A 12,835-nucleotide genomic window follows, 5' to 3' on the forward strand; every position below is an offset into this window, starting at 1 on the left:
GAGAGGTTGTTGCATAGATAAATACAAAATAACGTTTCCTAGCCAGAAGTGATCTAAAGTAATACCACTTTCACGCGCAACCGCTTCCATCTCGGTAATAATAATAATAATAAAATAGTACATTTTATTTTAAGTGCTTTTCATGACACCCAAAGTCACTTTACATACACAAATCAGCATGATAAAAAGCAATAAAATCACATATTAAAAAATGTATGGACATAAAAGTACACAAAACATGAGGACAGACTAACCATGGAGAACACAACATAATGACAGGCTAACCAAGAAAGTGAACTAGACATAGGATAAAAGCTAACTGTCACGCCTTGGTCATAATGTTTTGTGTTTTCGTAATATATTTTGGTCAGGCCAGGGTGTGACATGGGTTATGTGTTGTGTTAGTATTGGGGTTTTATAGCATTGGGATTGTGTATGATTAGGGGTGTGTCTAGTTAGGCTTGGCTGCCTGAGGCGGTTCTCAATCAGAGTCAGGTGATTCTCGTTGTCTCGGATTGGGAACCGTATTTAGGTAGCCTGAGTTTCACTTTGTAATTTGTGGGTGATTGTTCCTGTCTCTGTGTAGTGTTCAACAGATAGGCTGTATTAGGTTTCACGTTCCATTTGTTGTTTTCGTCTTTAATAGTTATTTCATGTATCGTTCCGTTTTCCTTCATTAAAGATCATGAGTAACCACCACGCTGCATTTCGGTCCTCTCTTTCAACAACAGACGAACGCCGTTACACTAACACAACAATGTCTTTGGGCTCCCAGGTGGAGCAGCAGTCTAAGGCACTGCATCTTAGTGTTAGAGGTGTCACTACAGGCCCTGGTTAGATTCCAGGCTGTATCACAACCGGCCCTCATTGGGAGGGCGGCGCACCATTGGCCCAATGTCATTAGGTTTTGGCCGGGGTAGGCCGTCACTGTAAATAAGAATTTGTTCATAACTGACTTGCCTAGTTAAATATTATGGTACTTTTTATTTAAATCTGGGTAAGCCCTTGTAAAGAGGTGTGTCTTTAGTGTGGACTTGAATATGTGTATGGATTTATTTAATTTTTTATTTAACTAGGCAAGTCAGTTTCTTATTTACACTGATGGCCTAGGAACAGTGGGTTAAAGCCAGTGTCAGAGGAGCACAGTGAAAAGGTGGGAGTGTAGGTGTCAGTAAGGTATGTGGGCACCAGTGCTTTGTAGGTGAGGATGAGTAATTTGAAGATGATCCTGTATTGGATTGGGAGCCAGTGGAGCTTGATTGGGATTGTTGCAGTTGTTGGTATAGAGCTTCCACTTTGAGACAGGGGTTTTCCAATGGGCGGAGAAATTTGTTGATGGTTGAGAAGAGCACTCTTGGGTTTCCTTGTTCATTCCTTATAATGTTGAAGAAATAGGTAGATTTCAAGTTTAAATGTTTAATGTCACATGCACAAGTACAGTGAAATGCCTTTCTTGCAAGCGCTAAAGCCAACAATGCAGTGATCAATATCAATGTAGTACTAAAAAATAATATACAGTAGAACAATAACACACAAGAAAAAAAAAAAGAATAACACAAGCAAGTAAGAAGCATAGGGACAGTACAGTTCGCCGCCTCCTGTCTCAGCCTCTAGTATTTATGCTGCAATGGTTTATGTGTCTTGGGGGCTAGGGTCAGTCTGTTATATCTGGAGTATTTCTCCTGTCTTATCCAGTGGCCTGTGTGAATTTAAGTATACTCCCTCTAATTCTGTCTCTTTCCCTCTCCCTTTCCCTCCCGTAGGACTTGAGCCCTGGGACCATGCCTCAGGACTACCTGGCCTGATGACTCCTTGCTGTTCCCAGTCAATCTAGTCGTGCTGCTGCTCCAGTTTCAACTGTTCTGCCTGCAGCTATGGAACCCTAACCTGTTCACCGGATGTGCTACCTTGTCCCGGACCTGCTGTTTTCAACTCTCTCTACCGCACCTGCTGTCTCTAACTCTGAATGATCGGCTATGAAAAGCCAATTGATATTTATTCCTGAGGTGCTGACCTGTTGCACCCTCGACAATCACTGTGATTATTATTATTTGATCCTGCTGGTCATCTATGAACGTTTGAACATCTTGGCCATTTACTGTTATAATCTCCACCCGGCACAGCCAGAAGTGGACTGGTCACCCCTCAGAGCCTAGTTCCTCTCTAGGTTTCTTCTTAGGTTCCTGACTTTCTAGAGAGTTTTTTTTGCCTAGCCACCGTGCTTCCACATCTGCATTGCTTGCTGTTTGGCGTTTTAGGCTGGGTTTCCGTATAGCACTTTGTGACATCTGATGATGTAAAAAGGGCTTTCTAAAAACATTTCATTGATTGATTGATACTCTATAAGGCAATCAGTCAATAATTGAAATACATTAATTAGGCCCGAATCTATGGATTTCACATGACTGGAATACAGATATGCATCTGTTGGTCACAAATACCTATAAAAAGTGGGCGTGGACCAGAAACCAGTCAGTATCTGTGTGACTACCATTTGCCTCATGCAGCGCAACACATCTCCTTCGCATAGAGTTGATCAGGCTGTTGACTGTGGCCTGTGGAATGTTATCCCTCTCCTCTTCAATGGCTGTGTGATGTTGCTGGATAGAGTATCCCAAACATGCTCAATGGGTGACATGTCTGGTGAGTTTGCAGGCCATGGAAAAACTAGGCCATTTTCAGCAGGAATTGTGTGCAGATCCTTGTAACATGGGGCCATGCATTATCATGCTGAAACATGAGGTGATGGTGTTGAATGGCATGACGATGGGCCTCAGGAGGTCGTCACGGTATCTCTGTGCATTCAAATTGCCATTTATAAAATGCAATTGTGTTCCTTGTCCTTAGCTTATACCTGCCCATACCATAACCCCACTGCCACCATGGGGCAATCTGTTCAGAGTTGACATCAGCAAACAGCTCACCCACACAACACCATAAAAGCTGTCTGCCATTTGCTCGATACAGTTGAAACTGGATTCCTACATGAAGAGCACATTTCTCCATCATGCCAGTGGTTATCGAAGGTAAGCATTTGCCCACTGAAGTTGGTTACGACGTCGAACTACAGTCGGATCAAGATCCTGGTGAGGAAGATGAGCAGGCAGATGAGCTTCCCTGAGATGATTTTTGACAGTTTGTTTAGCTATTCTTTCGTTGTGCAAACCCACAGTTTCATCAGCTGTCCAGGTGGCTGGTCTCAGATGATCCTGCAGGTGAAGAAGCCGGATGTGGAGGTCCTGGGCTGGTGTGGTTACACGTGTTCTACGGTTGTGAGGCTGGTTGGATGTACTGCTAAATTAACATAGAGAAATGAACATTCAATTGCCTAGCAACAGCTCTGGTGGATATTCCTGCAGTTAGCATGTGTGGAAGGACCACCAGAGGACAGGCTGGGCTCACGGATAGTAGCCCAACAAGGCATGGGAGACGATGTAACCAGAGGCAATTAAGCACAGCTGACGGTACTAATGACATATTCTCCTTCCCCTATAAGAGAGAGTATGGAACCAGCAGAGAGAGGGGGGAAACTATCTCTGGAAGATGGCCACCGAGACAGAGGAGCTATCCATGAAGAACCACTAAAACGGTGACAATCCCGGGACTTTTGGGATAATCCTATTGTGTTTCTGTTTCATCTGGAAAAGAAGATGTATGTTTTTCCTTGGGAGATTTTCATTCATTATGTTGGAGTGTTTGTGTTGACCAAACGCCCTCAATAGAGAACTGTGTTCAATCAAGAAAACCTACTCCTGACTCGTTTATTCCACCTTCCCACTTTAGAGTGACGCCCAATTAGTTGGTCCGCTCACATTGGTGGAGAATGCAGGCATTGAATTGCTCTATGGCAGACCCTGTCGAGGGATCCTCGACTTAGCCAAGGAGAGCTGGGAGACCCAATCATGCCCCTTTCGATCCACAATAGAACACGTTACCCTGATGAGAGACCGCCTGTCAGCAGTGTGGCCCATAGTCAAGGAGCATATGGAGAAGGCACAAAGGACCCAAGGCCGGGCCTTTGATAAGTCCGCGACCCCCCGTAAGTGCACCGTGGGAGAGAAAGTGATGGTGCTCGTGCCCACGGCCGAACATCACTTGCTGGCGCAGTGGAGGGGGCCCTACGAGGTAATGAAAAGGGTCTCACCGGTCAATTACCTCATCAAGCAACCTGACAGAAGGAAGAAGGTCCAACTCTATCACATAAACCTGTTGAAGACGTACCATGGACAAGAGGAGGAGGTGGCTTTGAGGGCCCTGGAGGGCAAAGGAAATGAGGAGGCTCTACCACAGGTGCGCCGTGGCCAAACTCTCCTGCCGGAGCAGTCAAAGACAGTTAGACAAGCTAATTATGAACTTCGGTCGAATATTCTCTCCATTCCCAGGACAAACGGAAGTCCTGTTCCACCATATCCACACTGAACCCGGCAAGAAGGTGCATATCCGCCCTTACAGGATTCCTGAGGCTCGCCGAGTCATCGCTAAGAACAAGGTAAGGGAGATGTTGAGGATGGGCGTGATCGAGCCATCGACGAGTGAGTGGTCCAGTCCCATAGTCCTGGTCCCCAAATCTGATGGTAGTATGAGACTCTGAAACGACTTTAGGGGCGTGAATGCCATCTCTACATTCGATGCATATCCCATGCCCCGCGTGGATGAACTCTTGGAGCGCTTAGGAAAGGCCAAGTTCATCACCACCCTGGATTTGACGAAGGGATATTGGCAATTGCCGGTGGCTCCGGAGGATCGCCCAAAGACTGCCTTCGCCACCCCAGAGGGGCTTTTCCAGTATGTGAGGATGCCCTTCGGACTGCATGGTGCCGCTGCAATTTTCCAACGCCTCATGGATGCCATTCTACGGCCCCATCAAGAGTATGCAGCGGCGTACATAGACGATGTGGTCATCCACAGCGAGGACTGGGATAGTCACCTCCTGCGATTACGGGTGGTGCTCGTGAGTTTGGAAGCCACAGGGTTGAAGGGCCAATCCCAATAAATGGTGCCTGGGCCTGTCCGAAGCGGAATACCTGGGGTACACCGTGGGGAATGGGAAAAAAAGCCCACGGGCAGAGAAGACCAGGGCAATTCGGGACTGGCCTCGACCCCGGACCAAGCGAGACGTTCGGTCCTTCTTAGGGATAACGGGATATTATTGCCGTTTTATCCCGGGATATGTAACCATTGCCAACCCCCTCACAAACCTCATCAAGAAAAACCTGCCAAACCAGGTAGAGTGGAAAGACGAAACGGAAGAGGCCTTTCAATTGCTAAAAGATGGCCTGTGTTCTGATCCCATTCTACAGGCTCCGGACTTCTCACAAGAGTTCATTGTGCAGGTCGACGCCTCGGATACGGGGCTCGGGGCCGTACTAGCTCAGGGTAAAGGCGAAGCAGAGAAGCCGATTCTTTTCATAAGTAGGAAGCTCAGCAATCGGGAACAGAGGTATGCTACCGTAGAGAAATAGGACTTAGCCATTAAGTGGACCCTCGACTATCTCCGTTACTACCTACGGGGTCGGAGGTTTGCATTAGTTACTGACCATGCGCCCCTCAGGTGGATGGCTGGTAAGAGAAACAATAACAACAGAATAGCAAGATGGTTTTTGTCTTTACAACCGTTCTCTTTCCATGTCATCCACAGGGCCGAATCGAGGAACGGGAATGCAGACGCGCTGTCCCGACACGACCAAGACGGTGCTTCTGGCGCCCGACCCTCTGGTTCGGTCCTGAGGGGGAAGGTATGTGGAAGGACCACCAGAGGGCAGGCTGGACTCACGGATAGTAGTCCAACAATGCATGGGAGACAAGGTAACCAGAGGCAATTAAGCACAGCTGACGGTACTAATGACATTCTCCTTCCCCTATAAGAGAGAGTATGGAACCAGCAGAGAGAGGGGGAAAACTATCTCTGGAAGATGGCCACCGAGACAGAGGAGCTAGCCATGAAGAACCACTAAAACGGTGACAATCCCGGGACTTTTGGGATAATCCTATTGTGTTTCTGTTTCATCTGGAAAAGAAGATGTATGTTTTTCCTTGGGAGATTTTCATTGATTATGTTGGAGTGTTTGTGTTGACCAAACGCCCTCAATAGAGAACTGTGTTCAATCAAGAAAACCTACTCCTGACTCGTTTATTCCACCTTCCCGCTTTAGAGTGATGCCCAATTAGTTGGTCCGCTCACACATGCCAATTGCATCTCCCTATAAACTTGAGACATCTGCAGCTTTGTGTTGTGTGGCAAAACTGCACATTTTAGAGTGACCTTTTATTGTCCCCAGCACAAGTTGCGCCAGTGTAATAATCATGATGTTAATCAGCTTCTTGATATACAACACCTGTCAGGTGGAAGGATTATCTTGGCAAAACATAAATGCTCACTAACAGGGATGCAAACAAAATTTGAGAGACCTAAGCTTTTTGTGAATATGGAACATTTCTGGGATCTTTTTTTTCAGCTCATGAAACATGGAACCAACACTTTACATGTTTCATTTATATGTTTGTTCAGTGTAAATACAAGGTTCAACTCAGATAGTCCGTGTAGCCATTTTGCTAGCTATTTAGCAGTTTCATGGCTTGGGGATGGAAGCTGCTCAGAAACCTGTTGGTGGCATATTTGATGGGCTTTCCTTTCACACCACCTGATATAAAGGTCCTGGATGGCAGGGAGCTCGGCCCCAGTGATTTACCACTCTCAAAAGAGCCATTCGATCGAGGGCGGTGCTGTTGCCATACCAAGCAGTATATAAGCCAGTCAAGATGCTCTCAATGGTGTAGCTGTATAACCTTTTGAGGATTTGAGGGGCCCATGCCAAACTTTTTCAACCTCCTGAGCGGGAAGAGACGCTATCGTACCTTCTTCATGACTGTGCACGTGTGTGTGGACCATTTTAGGTACTTAGTGATTTGGACTCCGAGGAACTTGAAGTTCGTGTGCTCTCCCCCTTGTTTCCTGTAGTCCACGATCAGCTCCTTGGTCTTGCTGACATTGAGGGAGAGGTTGTTGTCATGGCACCACATTGCCAGGTCTTTGACCTCCTCCCTATCGCCTGTCCCATCGTCGCCGTTGATCAGGCCTACCGCCGTCATGTCGTCAGAAAAATTGATGATGGTTTTGGAGTCGTGTGGCCACGCAGTCATGAGTGAACAGGGTGTACAGAAGGAAACTAAGCACATAATTCTGCGGGGCCCCCGTGTTGAGGGTCAGCATGACATAGGTCTATGATCGAGTTGCAGAGGGAAGTGTTCAATCCTAGTGTCCTAAGCTTGGTGACAAGCTTGGAGGGGACGATGCTTAGCTGTAGTCAATAAACAGCATTCTCACATATGTTTTCCTCTTATCTAGGTGGGTGACGGCAGTGGGGTTTGCAATTGAGATTGTGTCGTCTATGGATCTGTTGGGGTGGTATGCAATTTGATTGGGTCTAGGGTGTGGCAAGTGTGTCCTTGTAGTTGTGAAGGTGCTTATAAACCCTTGTGTAGTCTTAACGTTCTGTTTACTCCCTTGTCTTAAGGGAAAAAAATTACCCACCATCAATAAACCCCTAAAAAAAAGGATCTTAACTGAATTTTAAACCCCAAATATTTTTTTGCATGAAGAAGCAATCTGTCATTCATCACACACTTTGTGAATATCTGGGTTTTCCCTCTTCACAATGTCGAAAGACTGCATTTAATCAGTGGACACCACTCGTTTTTTTATCAACACACCTGTCATAATTGTTTTCTTTACTAAAGTGGAGGTTTATTATTATTATTGCTAAAGGGACTGCATATGTGTTAACATGAATTATTTTAGCAAGATATGCACTTGTATAGCCTAAGAAGGTAGCAGAAATGTGCAGAATGTAGTTTTGCATGCATTTTATTGAAGGGAAACAATGTCTTTATATTTTCTTATATACTGTACAATGAGGAAATCAACCACAAAATACTAATCTTCTCCCATTTTTTGAACCTTTGCCCCCACCCACAAGGTGTATAAACAACAACAATAAATAAGACTAAAATAAGATAATAGATAAAACAAAAATGTGAAGAACATATATCAATCAACTCTAATTAGCTCATGTAGAACAGTATGCAAGTGAGTGTGCATGGACTTTACAGATGTATTTCTCACATGTGCAGCACATAGTATTTGTTTTACACTTCTTCTTTGGGGGCAGAATTGGCATCTCCTCCTCTTTCCTGCCCCACCTGCAGCCTCAGGTGGATCAGGACAAGATTCAGCCCCCTGAGCAGAACTTGTTACCCCACACATTCAAAGAAAGAATGTGTGGGCTTACAAGTGCCTTTCCCAGCTGCACCAGGAACAATGATGTTATGGAAGGTGACCAGGGGCCAGCGGGCAGTCATCCTCTTGCAGCTGTAAGTTCCAATCACCTTGTCCAGGTTGTCCACGCCTCCTTTGTTGTGGTTGTAGTCCAGGATGATGGCTGGCTTCCTGTCCTCGTGATCACTGATCTCAACCGTTTTGTGCAGTGTGCTCAAGAGAACCACATTCTTGTTCCTCTTTGAGAGGTAAGAAACTAGAGGTGTGGTGGGGGTGAAGGCAAGCTTTGTTGAGAAGGCGTCTCTCCCCATTGTTGCGAGGAGTGCAGGGGGGAGCTCAGGCTTGTTCTTTCTAACTGTGCTAACCATGGTGATTTTCCTCTTCGGGAGCTGATGGCTGAGTTCAATAGGTAGCACACATAATCTACATTTCTCATTGTGTGTGTCTTTGTGGTTTCTGTGGTGTGTAAATTATTTTGCAACTGCTGGGTCAAAAATAACCAGAAGACAATCTTTGTACCCTGGTCGTGTACAGCTTTCATAGAAATATGATTTTTCTTTCTCACTTTTCCTAATGTTGGGGTTACTCTAGGAAAAGTAATCAAATTTCAAGTTGAAAAAATATAATTTAGGGGGTTTTCTCTGCTGTTAAACACAAGGGTTAATAATGAGCCCTGTCCATTTGTAGAGCAGTTCTAATCCTGTCCTGTGGCTTTCATGGCACGCTGCTCAGAAGTGTACCAGTGGATGTTGAAAGGGACCACCCTTGTTAAAACGGGAGCCAGAACATCCAGGTAGGAGGAGAGCTCACTAATTGTAATGAAGCACCAGCTTCATCACTGAGGATACATGAGGGCCAGGGGTGTCATGTGATTGCAGGATATCCATTAGGTCAGCAGTGTTAATCCTTTTTAGATTTCTGTAGGTAATGATGAGCTTGTTGGTGGGCTTGGGCATGAGGGCAGGCTCACTAAACAGAATGGCCTTGTGGTCAGAGATGGTTATGTCCAGACCTGAGAGGTTGAAGGGAGCTGTGTTATAGCACACAAGGCCAAGCACATGGCCTCTGTCATGGGTGGGGAAGTAGACATGCTGTGTGAAGTTGAAGCAATCCAATAAGGCTATGATGTGTAATGATGCATGATAAATGTTTGTTTGTGTGCGTTTAAACATGTGTGTGTGTGTGTGTGTGTGTGTGTGTGTGTGTGTGTGTGTGTGTGTGTGTGTGTGTGTGTGTGTGTGTGTGTGTGTGTGTGTGTGTGTGTGTGTGTGTGTGTGTGTGTGTGGCTATGACAAAGGATGAGCAAACAGAGGAAAGAAAAGTGGATGAACACCAAATTAATAACATAGCAGTAAGAAATAGGATCGTCAACTTTACAAGTGGTAACATAATTTCTGGTGGAAAACAAGCAATTATTTCAAATGAATGGTTAGTAGGCCATATTTTTATACTTCAATCCATGGTCCCTGCAGTGGTAATGTCCAGTCATGGGCATCTCAGAATGATTGCCCCTCAATAGGCCAACAAAATGCAGAAAAATAACACAGTCTCATACTGCGAAATACATGTTATTTGTGCACTGCAATATAGCTGAAAAGTTTTGCAAAAGCATAAGGTGCAATCTAAATGCCATCCTTCTCAAATGCTTTGTGGGAGTAGAAGGCCTGTCTCTTCTACCTCTTAGTATTTAGAACATAATAAAAAACACTTTCGAATAAACTCAATGAAACATATTGCTCATTTAATCAATTTTAATTGATTCAATAGACTGAAAGTGTTCAAGTTTTAATTAACATATAAATAGACGACTAACAGAATGTTAAAGGCTACATGTTTTCATACAAACACACATGTTTTCAACATAAACACATGTAAACACACATTGTCAAGATGAGTGCATCAAGGTCAGAGCAAAACTATACTGACAAACTACTCAAGATCACTAAAATCAGGACTTCCCTCCTTGCCGTAGGGAACAATTGTGTAAAAATAGATTAATATCTGACAGCATTTTTACTTGAGCATCTGGCCCGTTATTTGCTTCAATAAGTCTCAATCTGAAAGCCAAACATTTTCAATAAATCAAGTGTATTTAGGACAAGTTCATCCGCTGTTATGCAAACTAATAGTGATTCACAAAGATAATGGAATGTATAAGCTGTCAACAAAAATGACAGTCCGACCATTCAACTGAGAAAAGTATCGAGGAGTTCAATGCAATCCTCTGAACGGTGTAATTTCAGCTTGAGCGATACACTTGTTTTGATTGAAGTTGAGACATTTATCTGCCCAAGCCAGTGAATCCTATAAGCACTGATGCGTCTGTAATGGACAGCCATATAGTTTATTTAAAGACCGGTAAGTGAAAGTACCAGGGGACACACTGTTCCAAACAGCAGTTGACAGACAATCTTTCAGATCCACAGATAGAAAATACAAAACATGTGGCATGATTCCCAACCCTGTCAATGTCACTCCACAGTAGAGGGGTGAACATCCAGAACGCCGCAGCCCGTCTGGTGTTCAACCTTCCCAAGTTCTCTCACGTCACCCCGCTCCTCCGCTCTCTCCACTGGCTTCCAGTTGAAGCTCGCATCCGCTACAAGACCATGGTGCTTGCCTACGGAGCTGTGAGGGGAACGGCACCTCAGTACCTCCAGGCTCTGATCAGGCCCTACACCCAAACAAGGGCACTGCGTTCATCCACCTCTGGCCTGCTCGCCTCCCTACCACTGAGGAAGTACAGTTCCCGCTCAGCCCAGTCAAAACTGTTCGCTGCTCTGGCCCCCCAATGGTGGAACAAACTCCCTCACGACGCCAGGACAGCGGAGTCAATCACCACCTTCCGGAGACACCTGAAACCCCACCTCTTTAAGGAATACCTAGGATAGGATAAAGTAATCCTTCTCACCCCCTCCCCTTAAAAGACCTAGATGCACTATTGTAAAGTGGCTGTTCCACTGGATGTCATAAGGTGTAAGCACCAATTTGTAAGTCGCTCTGGATAAGAGCGTCTGCTAAATGACTTAAATGTAAATGTAAATGAACTCAGTGAACAATCACTGAAGATAGTTTTTTTGCCAGATTATTCCCAAATCACGTATACATTTCCAAGAATCATCCATGCATCACATACACATCCATCAGTAAAAATTAACATTGGGCATAATCCATTCCATAGCTAACTTGAACATAATGGCCAATATGTGGGATACTTGAACATTTCCAACAGAGACTCCCATGCCTTGGAACTGACAATACAGTAGGTGATGTAAATAGGTGAAGGGAATTTCTTATTTACAATGTACTTTTTCTTCAGTTCACTGTCTGCCAGCACACAATACAGCCGCCTCACATGACAGAATGAGTCCACCCAATAGACATAGCTATAGGAAACATATTTTACTTGCATTTAGCAAGAAGGTACAGAGACCCGGCATTGCAGCATTGTTTGTCTCCTCTCATGACTCCTCTTGAGCCCACTGAGCTCAATCCTGAAGTCCCTTAGGACTCTCCTGAACTCCCTCTGCTGTGGTGCACTGTACTGTCTCCATAGCCTCAAACCAATGGCTCTGTTCTGCTCCGCTCCGCTGTAAAAAAGAAACAGGCCTTGCTTTTCAAGAGGAGAGCCACACATGCTCTTTCATGAGCTGAACAACATACAGCTAACAATGATGAGACTTCACATAATCCTTCCATGGCCTCTCTCATTACAAAGGAGGCTTGCAGAAACCTCAAATAAAATACCTTCAATTCAGCGACTCACTCCATCTATATTTCCCCAAACTATATAATAGTTCTAGACAAATTATGAACAACTGTACTGACTGCATTGCTTTGGGTTTGAGGGAGGGATGGAGGAAATGGGATACATCTTTCAAACTTTATGTTGCTAAGAAACACAGAGCTGGCATCATGAATACCCAGAATTTGACACCGTGATCGCAGAAATCAAAGCTGTACTGTCTTCACAGTTCACTGATTGGTTAAAAGCCCTGTTTTGAGGCCAATGTCGTACATAACCAGCTATAAAGATGTTGAATGCATACTAATTACTTCACATATGCAAGCTGTTAAAACGCAGAAAACACATCCCACTCAATCTTTACAAAATGGCATATCATCATGCCACAATTAGGGAAAAGGAAACTGATGTATAGGCATGCATGATCTGTTGATGATGATAAATCAAATTGCAATTCTGGTTTATTTGAATTTATGCTAATTCATTCAACTCTATTGTACTTGTTTCCCTTTCATCGTGTGTACCCAGGTAACAACATTACATTCCAGGATGTGACCACAAAGTTATTTTAGTCCCCACGTAATTCATGATAACGTTATTGTGAAACGTGCCTTCTATGTAGCTGTGGTGTCCGCTAACAAAACTCACGTCCCAAGACTTTTCAGGACGTAGAAATGTGGAGGATTTTAAACAGCTAAATAACATTATTCGGTAAGGTTATAAGAGATGGCCTTGAATCTTCCCTGAACGTGGACACTGTTATGTGCCGTACTGGTACTGCAGGTAACCACTGACGAAAGTTACGTTCCCAGTGG

The sequence above is a fragment of the Oncorhynchus nerka genome, linkage group LG2, assembly GCF_034236695.1.
Source record: "Oncorhynchus nerka isolate Pitt River linkage group LG2, Oner_Uvic_2.0, whole genome shotgun sequence".
NCBI lineage: Eukaryota > Metazoa > Chordata > Actinopteri > Salmoniformes > Salmonidae > Oncorhynchus > Oncorhynchus nerka.